The sequence below is a fragment of the Xenopus laevis genome, chromosome 8L (genome assembly GCF_017654675.1).
Source record: "Xenopus laevis strain J_2021 chromosome 8L, Xenopus_laevis_v10.1, whole genome shotgun sequence".
NCBI lineage: Eukaryota > Metazoa > Chordata > Amphibia > Anura > Pipidae > Xenopus > Xenopus laevis.
Window position 1 is genome coordinate 82,609,269 of NC_054385.1, and position 13,514 is coordinate 82,622,782.

General features: G+C 33.3%; 1 protein-coding gene across 1 annotated transcript in view; it reads left to right on the plus strand.

The window, feature by feature from the left end:
- Positions 1–13,514, plus strand: part of lrfn5.L (leucine rich repeat and fibronectin type III domain containing 5 L homeolog) — a 115,965-nt gene that overhangs the window by 55,954 nt on the left and 46,497 nt on the right. The window contains exon 2 of the mRNA XM_018241589.2: positions 1,941–2,031. The gene's annotated coding sequence lies outside the window, so the exon portion shown is untranslated. The remainder of the gene's footprint in view (positions 1–1,940; positions 2,032–13,514) is intronic.

The following is a 13,514-nucleotide window of genomic DNA, read 5'->3' on the forward strand; positions in this document are numbered from 1 at the left end:
ATCTGTTATCCAGAAAGCCTCAGGTCCCGGGCATTCTGGATAACAGGTTCTATAACTGATTTTTATTTAGTATATTGGTATATGTCATAAGACAAGTAATGATATGTTATGCATTTCTGCATGATAAATTGCATTTTGTCATGTTGATTATTTTCCCAAAACAGGTATAAGACCTGTTATTCAGAATGCTCAGGACCTGGGGTTTTCTGGATGAGGGGTCTTTCCTTAATTTTAATCTCCATATCTTAAATCTGCTTTAGTTGGGATCTAGTATAAGGAAATGTTTTAATATTACAGAGAAAATAATTTAAGCAAAGGTAAATTATTTGAGTAACATGGAGTCTATGGGAGATGGCCTTACCATAATTTGGAGCTTTCTGGATAATGGAAAAATAAAAGTGTGCACTTAAATTCTGTACAGCAGAGGGTACAACTTTATCAGGTATAATGAAGTTTATATTAACACAACTATTATATAAACACAAGTATAAAGCACTTTACTTCAAAGCAAATTACTGTAGAAAACAGACTCAATTGACATTAACAATGGACCATTGTAGTGAGAATTAAAATGAATGGCCCTTAAGCAGTTTCAAATAACTAAATAACTACTTGATTGTAAACATTGCCATAGCAACAGTACATTGTAAATGCGTAAGGTGGATTCATCTATCATTCAATATGAGCATATGTAAAGCTAATCATCAAAAAATTAGTCATCATAAGCAACTAAAATTGAAAAGTGCAACAAACGTCTATATGCTGATGTAATGGATCATCATCATCAAGCCCAGCACATTTTTATTTAAAATACATAATTTTTTCTATATGATGTAAAACTCTTTAACTGAAGCATATATAATTTACTCTTCCCTTAAAGAGAAATATATCCCCACCTTTATGGAGCAAAGTATGTATTTTGGTAACTTGCCATGTCAGATGGGACTTTTTTTTAAGAGACAACAGTTTTGTAACAAATAAATTAATAATAAAAATTATAAATCACTTACTATCCTGTAGATATATTTGATGCTTATAGAACATGTTGGTGATTATAAAGTACCTATCCCACACTATAGAGTAATACAGTTTATACAAGTGACTGGTAGAAGGTAGTATTGGGTGTTTTTTGTAAATGTAAGTATTAAATATTTAAATACATGATGCAATGTGCACCCACACCATCCAGTGGTCATGTCTTTGGGACAGTCTTGAGTTGCCTCTGATAAGGGTGTGGATTACTGGAAAGTAGACAAGGTTTGGGAAGTTCAGTGTTGTTTCTGGGTATGGTATGGTATGTGTGGCTTCAAAATTTGTTGTATTTTTAACTTTACCTTAGAGACCATTTACTACTTACAGGCCAGGATAAAAAGTACAAAAAAAAAGGCTCAATCCACCGTGTGTTTTGTACTTTGCTCCCTGCCCTGCAGAATGTTACAAAATACATGCATGTCTGAATGTTTACATCCTCATAATTTTATCGGTTTAATGGTCATTAATAAAGTATATTGGGGTAATGTAAAAAATATTATGTTTACTACTTGTCTTGTAACCCATAGCAACCAGTCAGCAGGTAGCATTTGCTGGGCAGCTGTTTGAAAATAAGCATCTGATTGGTTGCTTTGAGCTGCTAGATATGGGCAAATGTAAGACATTATAATTACATTATCCCATATATATCTTGCTATTGTTTGTTTGATACAAAATCATATACTTTTGGTAATTTGCAATCACAACTCAAAGTTAGTTTATATAGTATAAAATAGTATTTAGGTGGTTTGGCCATCATTTTAATTAAAACATAGGGTTACCAGAACAAAATTTTTGAGTCAGGGAAAACAAATGCATTTTGTGTTCATCCTTCATATATGTAAACTTCAAATAATGAGTATTTATTCTAAATATATAAAAGTAATGTACTGATTATTTTTTTTCTCTAGATTGTTTGCATCTTTATGCTATCAGAAGTTGGGTCAAACTATTGTATTTAGATGACCATGTGAACACCAAAGAGATGATTTCCTAAGCAAGGTAACCATGCAAAATTAATTCTTATATTTATGTTCTATGCATACTATTTTCCCAGATAGTGCTCTTCTTCACCATCAACTTTCTTTATTCATATTTACCTCCATTTCTGTTCGCCAGATACTCACTTTATATAAATATATTAATTTAGCTGGGCCTATATCATAAGGAAACTTAGGGAGAAGCCAGGGGCTTGCAGGCTTGAACCACATAGCAAATTTGCAGTCGATCAGTAGATAAAGACAAAAATGTACTGAAAATATAAATTACGGATACATATGCAGAGAATTTCCTCAATTAAGATATAAGAGAAAGTGGGTTATGTTTAATGAACAGTAATTGATATGTTACAAAAGTAATAGTAAGATTTTAGGATTTAAAAAAATAAATAAAAAAAAACACAAACCTTAAAAAAGTTCAAGAATATTTGGTGTTCTAACTGCTGGGAATATAAAACTATCAGTTCTCACCCTATAGGACTCAGGACCATATAAGAAGTAAAAAAAGGAGTTTAATGTATGGAAATGTATTGTAATGTGTAGTGTAACTGCATATTTGTCAATAGAAACCATCATATAATGTACCTATCAGTTTTTCTGTGAATAAACGCTACAGAAAACAGAGATGTACTTTAGTTACATTCCAGCAGAGTCCTTTCTGCTTATTTATAATTGCAAGTACAAATTAATTGCATGGTTTACAAGTAGCAGATTGCTGATAAGTTATTTTGACACACCATGCTGCTGTCTTTGCATTTCAATAATCCCTGAAAAATTCAATTACAGAACTTAAACATTTTACCATAATTAGATATTGTTAATAAAATCTCTTTTTTTCAAAGCAGGGTTTAGAAACAATTACATGGAGCTGAAAAAATGTCTAAAAAACAAAATGAATGTATTAGCTACACCCATGTTCAGAACCTAGTAGATGCTATCAGCTTCAGATCAAGTGGCTTCCAAGACCTAATAACACAGCAAAGTCAAGGCCTATTCAAGGGCAAGAGGACAAAGTATATATATGCACAATTATTGGCTTATTTATAAAAAATAGAATTTGTTTAATTTTTAGTATTTCTTCTACTTTTAATAACTTCAAAATGTAAAAAAAAAAAAAATGTAACCTTATTTTTTAAAAAAACCTAAATAAAAAATATGATAAAATAAAACCATGAAAGAAATATGTATTCCACAAATTCATATTTTATTCATACTTTTTAAACATTAAAAAAATTGAAAACCTTGAAATGAACATGTAGTTTACATTTTGCCTAGGACAGGTCCCATTGACTTCTACATGACATTGCAGGCTTTTAGATGGAAAAGTTTTAAGGTTTTTTCAATATATTTAACTTAAAAATATCAAAATGTGTTTTTTTCAAACATTATTCATGATTTTTAATTCATGATTTTTTTTAGCTGAAATACATTGGAATTGCTGGGCTTTAATAATTAACCCCCTAAGTATTTAACACATGAAAGGTTTACCACTATGGGTTTAAAAAAAATCTTTCCATTGATATAACAAATTAGTATGCATGCCTATACTTAATATTTGTATTTCTTTATTGATGACATAGCACTAAGATTCCTTTATTGAGCTGTGTGCCTCATGCCTTCATTTTTGGGTATGCCCCTCCCCCCTCCTTTTCTGACTAGAACTGTTGTCTGGGGCCTTCACCACACCTGGCTCTGGGCTTACATCCATACTCCTTACTAGGGAGGTTTGAAGATACTAAACTTAGTCATTCCCTTGTCAAACAAACAGGAGTTTATACTTTTATTGCATGTGACTGTTTCCCACAGTTTTTTTTTAAATCACTTTATCAAGGCTACCCTAAGTTTAACCACTGTATTCTATCCCAAGGGAAACTGCAGCCATTATGAAACATTGGCTTTTATTGATGACTTTCACCTTTGTTTATATAATGAACTTAGCAGATCCTGCAAAATTAGGCTAGTAAAAATATGGAGTTTAAAAATATATGCACATGAAAAACATATTTGAAGGTATAAAAATTCTCATCATCCTCTCAACCATATATTGATATAAATTATTTGTAAATCTGTACATTTTCTTTTTCATCTTGAGTTCTGTAGTCCATGTAATTTAAAGAGAAATTCATGTTTAGTTTAAGGGTATTTTTTTTTATATATTTAGAATATTTTCCATTCTTTTTTGCTTTTGCATTATTTGTGCCATAAGAACTTAACTAAAAATGTGTGGATTTCAGTAATTTATGTAAATTTGTATATTATGAGAATACATCTCAGCTCAGCACAATTAACCTTCATCACACAGTTTTCTTTACACAGTATGTTATAATTTTTTCTACAATGTTTTAATATTAGAATAATTGTCGTTTAGTAACCCCTGTGGCTTAACAAAGACAGATGAGATAAATTGGACTTGGCTTTACAAAATGGAGGGGCCATCTAGGTGTCAGTTTAGCAACCAAACAGTACAATCAAACACAGGGCTTGAATAGTTTTATGACAACAGTTGCAGTACTTTGCATGCTACAGTTGCAGAAAATGTCTTGAAACCTGGCATACACAAACATATTGCAGATGAATTAAAGGGGTACCTGGCCTCTTCCCATGCCAGGATAAACATCAATCAATACAAAGAGAAAGTAACTTAAAATAGCTGGTATTCAGCTGAATATATCTCAATACATTGATGTACATGTGAGTATATACCCGTAGTTAAATTTGGAGGCACACCTCCTGCATTTACAATGTACACTTGTAGACTTCAATTTATATTTAATGACCTGGAAGCACCTTCACATGTATACAGCAATTAATAGCCAACAGATCTGACACAGCATCCACACATAATATTATATAGAGTAACAGGAACAGACCTCACATGTATTTAGGGAGTTTATACAAATTTTATGAGCCACCATCCTTCTTGTGTATGCAAACCTTCATGGAAGATTCCATTTTCACACAGGATAAAAAAATAAGATTGATGCAATTATGTGTAATTTTGGTAAGAGTATACTTTATTATCTGAGCATTTTATAAGCTGAAATGTTTTGTTAAGTCTTCATTGTTGCAGGAAGGCCAAATCTTCAGTCTACCTTAAGTCTGTTTAGCTGCTTCTGTTGTAGTACAGCCGTTAAACTACAACCCCCAATCTGAGGTTGGCTTGACAACAATAAACTGAGACTGTATTCTTACAAGAGTATAATATATTTTGATTGATACTACAAAAGCTTATCATTGCTACATGACTTAGGTTACAATTAAAATATCATACATACATAACTTTCTCCTTCTAAAATTGCTAATTGATCCACAAACCAAGAGATTGAAGAGTAACTGGGTAACAACCTGGATGCAGATTAACCTTATACAAATATGTTTAATATCAACACTCACCTCTTACCAAAGTTAGTTTTGGGTGCCCCAAACCTCCATTTTGGCCACTTTGCAAACTCAGCCCAACATATCAGGCAAGCACTCCAACCAAATAAAATGTTAAACAGTATGACATGCATAAATATATAGCATAAACTGTGTTTGGTGGTGCACTATTTTCCTTCCAAGTAGCAAGTTGTTGCATACCTAGAAAAGGAGTCTGCTAAAAGATGTGCGCACTATCAGGGGAATGTAATAAAAGTCGCAAAGAGCAAAACAATTCGCACCAATAAGACTAAAAATCCACATCTCGCAATGTAATATTGTTCCTTAAACGGTTATTGCATTGCGAATTTTAATTGCGCACTGCGAATTTTAATTGAGCATTGCGAATTTTAATTGCGCACTCATAAGAAGTGCTTGAAGGTGTCGTAATCTTTTGGAGCAAACATAACGACTTTTTCAGTAAGAAGTTTTATTACATTGACTGCGCATTGGCGCAAACTATAAAATTCGCAAACGGTCTTTCACTGTCGGAAGTGGTCGCTAAACAGTTTCCGGGCTCGCAAAAGCTATATTAAATTCGCACAAAGCAAAATTTGTTCGCGCAAAGGCATAACTTTTCGCATTGCGAATAGTTTTTCCGTTAGCGATTTTTATTACATTCCCCCGTATGTACTTTCTGCACAATAGCATAAAGATTTGCATTTTATTTGTTGAAGTGCTTGCTTCCAATCTTATGCCAAAAAGCCATTGCTGAATTATAGTAAGAAATTATTTTAAATGCATAATTGTCCCAAAATACTTTAATTTGTAGTCTGTATGTAGAGATATGCAAAGTAGAAAATGGTATCGTATTTCTTAATTACAGAATGGATTCTACATTTGCAGAGTACTGATTAAGCTGAGCAGAATTAATCAAAGCAGACATTATCACTATGCAAAAGATCCATCTTCATCTCATGAAATAACTAATATGTTTGTTGAATTTTAGTCCAGTACCTTGAATGTTAAATGTATTTGAACAGACTCATTAAAGAGGCCTTGATATCACATTTAAGGGCAAACTCAACCTCTGCAGTCACGAGTACCGATCACTAATGTAAACTATTGATGATAACTGATCTCAGAACACCCCTACAGGCTAGTTTCCAAAAATCCAGCACATTACAATCCTTTGTATGTTTACAAAACAAGAAACATACATCTACCAAGCAGTGCTACACAGGGACACACAAGTATTTCCCTTGAGTGCACTTGCACCCCAGTTTTCACATTTGGTGCATGATTTTAGGGTATTTCCGAATATTCAAGGTTTTTTAGCCTTTAAACTTGATAAATTAGAGGTATTCAAGTTTTTTCCCCAATTGCATTCAATTAAGTTTTATATTCAAAATTTTTATAAAATAAGCAAACATTCGAGTTCTGAGTTTATTCGAGGTATAAAAAAACCTCACAAACTCGACTTTTGATAAATAACCCCTTTAAATATTGCACTGCTGTACCTCTCTTCCCTTTTTTTACCAATTTGTATTGTGCATGAATATTCACAAATGGCTTATAAATGGCCACTGTAATTAAAACTAGTGATGGGCGAAATTGGCAGATTTCCTGCAAATTTCGTGAAACGTCAAAAAATTTGTGGAATGCAAATTTTAACATCAGCGACAATCCCGACGCCGGCGATAATTCCAATGCACATTAAAGTCAATGGGCACCTTTAATTGGCATCAGAATTGTTGCCTGCGTCAGAATTGTTGCTGGCGTCGGAATTGTCGCCAGCATCAAAAAAATTTGACGCCATGAAAATCTTCCAGCAAATTTCCACGCCAATTTCAATAATTTATTTGCTGTAAATTTGCGCCTGGCGAATGAATTCGCCGATCACTAGTGAAAACTGTTTTGTGAATATTTTTTGCACCACCACAGCGTGGCATAACTCGAATGCAGAGTGTGTATATACATATTTTCAGTTTGTGATTATGCCATATTTAAAAAGCTCTTTAGGACATTCACAATGCAAATAATTAATCAAACTTTTGTTTGTAAGTATGAACATGCACAGGGCAAATATGTTTACTCTGCCTACAGAGTGTTCAGCTTTACTGTGATTACCATAAAATCATAACCCTTTTCAGTACTCTTAATAATCTTCTTATATTTACCCAGATTCTTATATTATGAGAATCTGGGTAAATCTCAGCTCAAATTGAACTGTTATTTTTTCTAAATGGGGCAAGTCCTTGGAAGTAATTTCCAACCTATATTTCTTTTTTTGAACAATACATAGCTTTGCTTCTAAGAACATCATATTTTTCACAAGACCTTGAAATGCTGCCAGGGGCATTTCTCTTTCTTTTCAATAACAGCAGGAGGCATGGTCCACAAATAAAATTTTAGAAATATAATTGTGACAGCTGACATAGATTTGAACATAAATTTTGGAAGCAGCAGGGAAAGCTTGAGTGGTGAATATCAAAATGTTTCATACTTTCCATTGGAGCTAGGTAGGATACTATTTAATAGATTTGTCCACTTGTTCATTTTCATTCCTACCATGAGAAGTAGACATTAATACAGACAACACAGAAATGTTAGGTGTATACTTTAGCTTTTACAAGAAGACAAAAAGACACAGAGCAGGCTTTACTGGAAAATTCCAGCAGCAAGTAAAATAAGTCTTCTTGACAAAATGCATTACCAGCTGTTATTATCAATGAGATTAGCCTTTTAGTATTATAGAGTGTGTGCTACACCAACGTTATACATTTTTTTCTCCTTTTACTTGTAGAACGTGTAAATGTGTACATTGAGATGGAAATTCTACTCAAATGGAATCATCTAAACCCTTTTTTGTAACTTTGTCTGCATATATATAGTTTGTAAAGTGTATAAATGAGTTTAAGGGAGTTTGACATAATGCTTGCATATTGTGTCCTATGTGGGGAAATGAATGAAAAAATACAGACAGCTATAGTTATGGAGCCCTGGGCTCATTTTAATTCTTTATTATAAATGTCAGGGATTTGCAACCCAGAAATATGTAAAACAGCCAAATAATGCTTTGTGGACTGTACATTTACTTCTGTAAAGATATTTGTCTGTAGAAGTAAAATTCATTACTTTCAAGAGTGATTTTATATGGTGCTTAGACATATTCAAAACTGACTATATTTAAACATATATTACTCTTAGTTGTATTTTTTTGTGAAGAAATACGTTTTTAATGCATTATAGTATAAAAAGTTTAAAGCTTGCTTGTGCATTTTAAAGGGAGCTAAAGGTTATTCACCCTGAGATTAAAGGTATACACACAATGCCAAAATTCTACAAATCTTCAATTTTAGTAATGGTTTAATCCATTTAACCACATCTTTCAAGTGTTTGTTCTCTGTAGCTTTCCCATCCCATATACCAGTAACTGTCTGAATGTCATCTATTTGTAGTGGCACTGTTTTAACATTTAGCACATATAAATCCTTTGCCATCTGTATCTTTTTAAGGTGATAATCTCATTAAACTAGCTTTGCTTAAGATCTGGACGTGCTGGTAATCCTATTTGTTTTAAGGGGGCACCTTAAAATTCTATACAATTCAACAATGTACAATGCAAGAATTAAGCAGACAGAAAACATATTTTTGAATACAACACATTATTTAAATCCGGCAGTTTATATAAACTCTTCAACAAATGCCAATGTAAGTCAGAAGACAGGAGTCCAACAATCTTGTGGCTAATGACAGAGAGCAGAGCTTGTACCATAAGCCTCATCAGTTTTAATGAAGCAAATGTTTAGATCAAATAACCCCACAAAAAATCATTAGTTACATATTTTATGCCGGAATCAATAGCAATGCACATTTATATAAAAAAAGGCTCCAGAGAAATAAATACAATATTAAGTCCAAGGTTCCAAGAAGAAATAAGTATGGTATTAACTTCCTACAAGGTCAGAAATGACTCCTTGATTGGCAGGGAGATATTCCAGGTGCATTTTCTTTACTGATATCATGAACCTAATTGCTGACTTAACCAAGGCTGACAGGGTCTCATTAAACATGTCATCAACAATATTCTATACCAACTAACATGTGCACCAGCTTTGCTGTGTTATATAGTCCTGAGGGTGGTAAAGAATATAAATTTATATAGGAAATAAAGTTTCTGGACACCTACATGTTCAACAATTCTCATGCCATTAATATTAAATTGGTCCTTGCTTTGTTGTCATAACTGCCTCTACTTTTGTAGGAAGGCTTTACACTAGATCTTAGAACAACAATTGAGTCACAAGAGTATTATTGAGATTCACAGTCTGCATAGCAATTGATCCCACAGGTGTTCATTTGGGCTGAGGTTAGGGCTTGATGCAGGCTAATCAAATAATGCTTCTGTACAAAGAACAGAGTACAGACCTCACTTTTTGCATTGGAGCATTATTGTATTGATAAAGGAAAGAGCTTTCTCCAGACTGTTGCTACATAGTCAGAAGCATGTTATAAATTTAAGATATACTGTAGCCTTCAGACTTTTTTTCAATAAACCCAGAGTACTTATCCCAAACCATCGTAGGAAACCCCAGATCCTTATTCTGCCACCACAACCACTTAAGAGGTTATTTATCAAAGTCCAAATGTATCTCAATATTTTTTGCTACAAACTCCGATAAAATCCACTCAGGTTTTTACACTCATTTATTATTTCATTTTCCTGAAAATTTACTTTGCGGGAATAAATGTGATTTTCAGATTCTCACAACTTTTTCTGATTTTTCATCTGGTTTTCACTATTTTTTTGTATTTTTCACCCGAAATCTCAGCTTTCTTATGCTTTTTGCCAGAAAACTCAAAAAATCATTGGGACTTCTCCCATTGACTTATGGTCTGAGAGGTCTTAGATGTCAGATTTTCAGATTCAATCTTTCCATCCTCTGGGTTTAATACATTTACAAAAATTGTTTTTGTGATTGTTGCATTCAGAGTTTAATAAATAGCCCCCTTAGTGTGTTCTATTGTTCTTAATTTTGTAAAAAAATTGATTGCATATCCTCAATAATGCACACTCTCCTAGTTACAGGAAATGTTTCTTTTTTTCCATCACAATAAAATTTCTTTATGCCTTTCTAGTTTAAGAAAATAGTAACACAGTATAAATTAACATTCCATTAACACCTGCCAAGAGAGAGATAAAGTGTGCATTTTTTCCATGCCAAAAAGTTGGAGTTGTTAATAGCAATTGTGTCATTCTAAACTTTAGAAATTACTTACTTTAACAGGAAATGTGATCTAAGCTAGCCAGAAAATAAAGCAAACCATTTGGGTAAATAAGATTTGGAATGTGATGTTTTTACAATGATAGCTTTTTGTTAATCCTCTCTTTTTCCTTTTCTGAGTTCACTGTAAATAGAAGTCTGCGCTTTCATAGTTTCACAAGCATTTTTCTGGCTTGTGCTTTTTTGTAAAATGTAACTTCTTTTCCCATTGATGTAAATTAAATTCAACAGAACTTGATAAAGGTACAAATTCTTATTTGTACTCACCTGAGCAGATTGGACAAATGTTGTTATGAATATCTTGCCAGTTTGGGTTGCTATTCACTGTAATAAAAGAACTGTGCTAGTGAGATCTGCAAAAAGAAAGAGTTCTTTATTACAGGAAATCAAGCTGGCACACAAGGCGAGTTAAACCAGGGTCATACCCCTGGTGTGTTTATTGCATCACACAACGTTTCGGAGGGCGTTCCCCCTTCCGCCCACCGAAACGTTGTGTGACGCAATAAACACACCAGGGGTATGACCCTGGTTTAACTCACCTTGTGTGCCAGCTTGATTTTTTGGACTACTACATGATTGGGAGTGGCGTCTCCCTTAAGCCGTGTGCACCAAGTGGAACCAGTTGTGAAGGGCCTGAGTGTGCACATGACCTTTCTACACAGTTCTTTATTACAGGGCCATTACATTTATGGATGTCATCTTTCTGTATACAGTACATTTACTAAAAAATATATAATTCATACACATTTTAGTTAATGAAAATTGGGAATTCATTTTTAGAAAAAAAGAGAACTACATGATAAACTGAGTGAAGACTATCAGAAACTGCTAGATTTTTCCTTGTATTTGTTGTTGACACCTATCTCAAAACTAATTAAGTATGTATTTGATCTGCTGCAAAGACCTAAAATGGAGTTCATAGGAACTGTAAATCTGAATTGTTAAGAATCTGTGGGTTCAGTCCTAAGCCGTAGATGTGCAAGAAAACTTCTTGAGAAACACTACATCGACAAGAGAAACTATATGGCGTATATTTCTAAAGGCGTGTAAATCATTTGCACGATCAAAAGATGTAAAAGTTGCATAATTAATGGCATAATTATAAAACTCATTATCCATACATGCACATAAAAAACATGCTTTCCAGTCAGGGAAAAAATCTGTTAAATAAAGCCTATCAACTTATTTATGAAGATATATTTTATCTTTATGCCATTAATTCAAACCACTCTGGAGCTAGAACAACCCATTGAGGTCAAATGGACAAATCCATCACTGCCCTGCATAATGCATATCTTTATAGTTCCTTTATGCATATATTTTTAACTTGCAAAAACTAATATTGGGTAGGAGAAAGTATGGGGATAGGTACATGCCAGCTTAAACTTTGTGTTTATGAGGATGATCTATGTGAAAGAAGTCAGCGACAAAGCCTGTTTTAACTAAATATATATTTTGCAGTTTCTGTATTGAAAAATATCTCATATTCAATTTAAATTGGTTTCATAGTAAAATTTACAAAATTCTGTCTTTTGTGGCTGTCTTATTACAGTTAACTATGCAGTACATTTTAGAAAGAATCACAGGAATATACCAACATTCTAATTTACAAATTCCTTAGCAGTAAGCCTTCATTTACTATTCATAGACATCAATATAGATTCCAATAAACTACCTGATGTAAATAAACCCTCTACAGTTTTTCCTTCATGTCCTTGAAGTGACATGGATTACCCCCATTATCTATCAAGGTTCCAGGAAAATAAGTACAACATTCATTTCCTACAAGGTCCTTGATTTGCAGGGAGTTAGCCTAGTTGCATTTTATTTATTGATATCATGATCCTAATTGCTAAGTAAACCAAGGCTGACAGGGTCTTGTTTAACATGTCCTTAACTATATTCTATATCAATTAACATGTGTACCAGCTTTGCAAAGTAATGTAGTCCTGAGGGTGGTAAAGATTATAAAGAGTCTTGGGGCTCATCTATGGCTCAGGTTACTGTTTGCCAGTGGGAAGGGCTTTAGTTATTCTCCATACTTGGATGATTATAGCATAAGGAAGAATTTCCTGTGGAATCTCTTGATACCTGATACAGATAAAATATCTGCATTCAATACATTTGAAGAGCAGTAAAGGTCCCTACATTCATTTAGATTGTTGTAGTTAACAGAATATGCATGATAACATTGATATTGTTATAGGGTACACAAATACTAACAAATTTTGTATGATTTTATGAATTTAGTTAAATTAATTGGTATGTACACTAGGGGGTTATTTACTAAACTCCAAATGCAAAAATCCGGCATCTCAGACCTGGTGAGGTTGCATATAAGTCAATGTGAGAAGTCCCAATGATTTTTTGGTGTGTGCTGGGTTTCATGCAATACCCCAAAGTTTTCAGAGTTTTCGGGCAAAAAATCTGAGTTTTTGGGTGAAAAATCCCAAAAAATTGTGAAAATAGGATGAAAAATCAAAAAAATCTTGAAAATCTGATTTTATTCCCGTAAAGCAATTTTTCTTTAAAATGTAACAATAAATAAGCCTAAGAAACCAGAGCAGATTTAATTGGAGTAGCAGAAAATATTGAGATAAATTCGGACTTTGATAAATAACCCCCTAGGGAAGTATTGTATGGAATTATACTACACAAACCAGTGTCAGCAGTATAGATGACTGGGTTTCTTTGGATGTATTCTTGCCACTATTTTGGAATTAATGCTACAGCTTTCGCTGTGAAGGACAATATGTAGGGATGGGCGAATTTGACCCGTTTCGGTTTGACAAAAATTCGCCAGCGGCGAAATGTCGCCAATGCCCATTAAAGTCTATGGGTG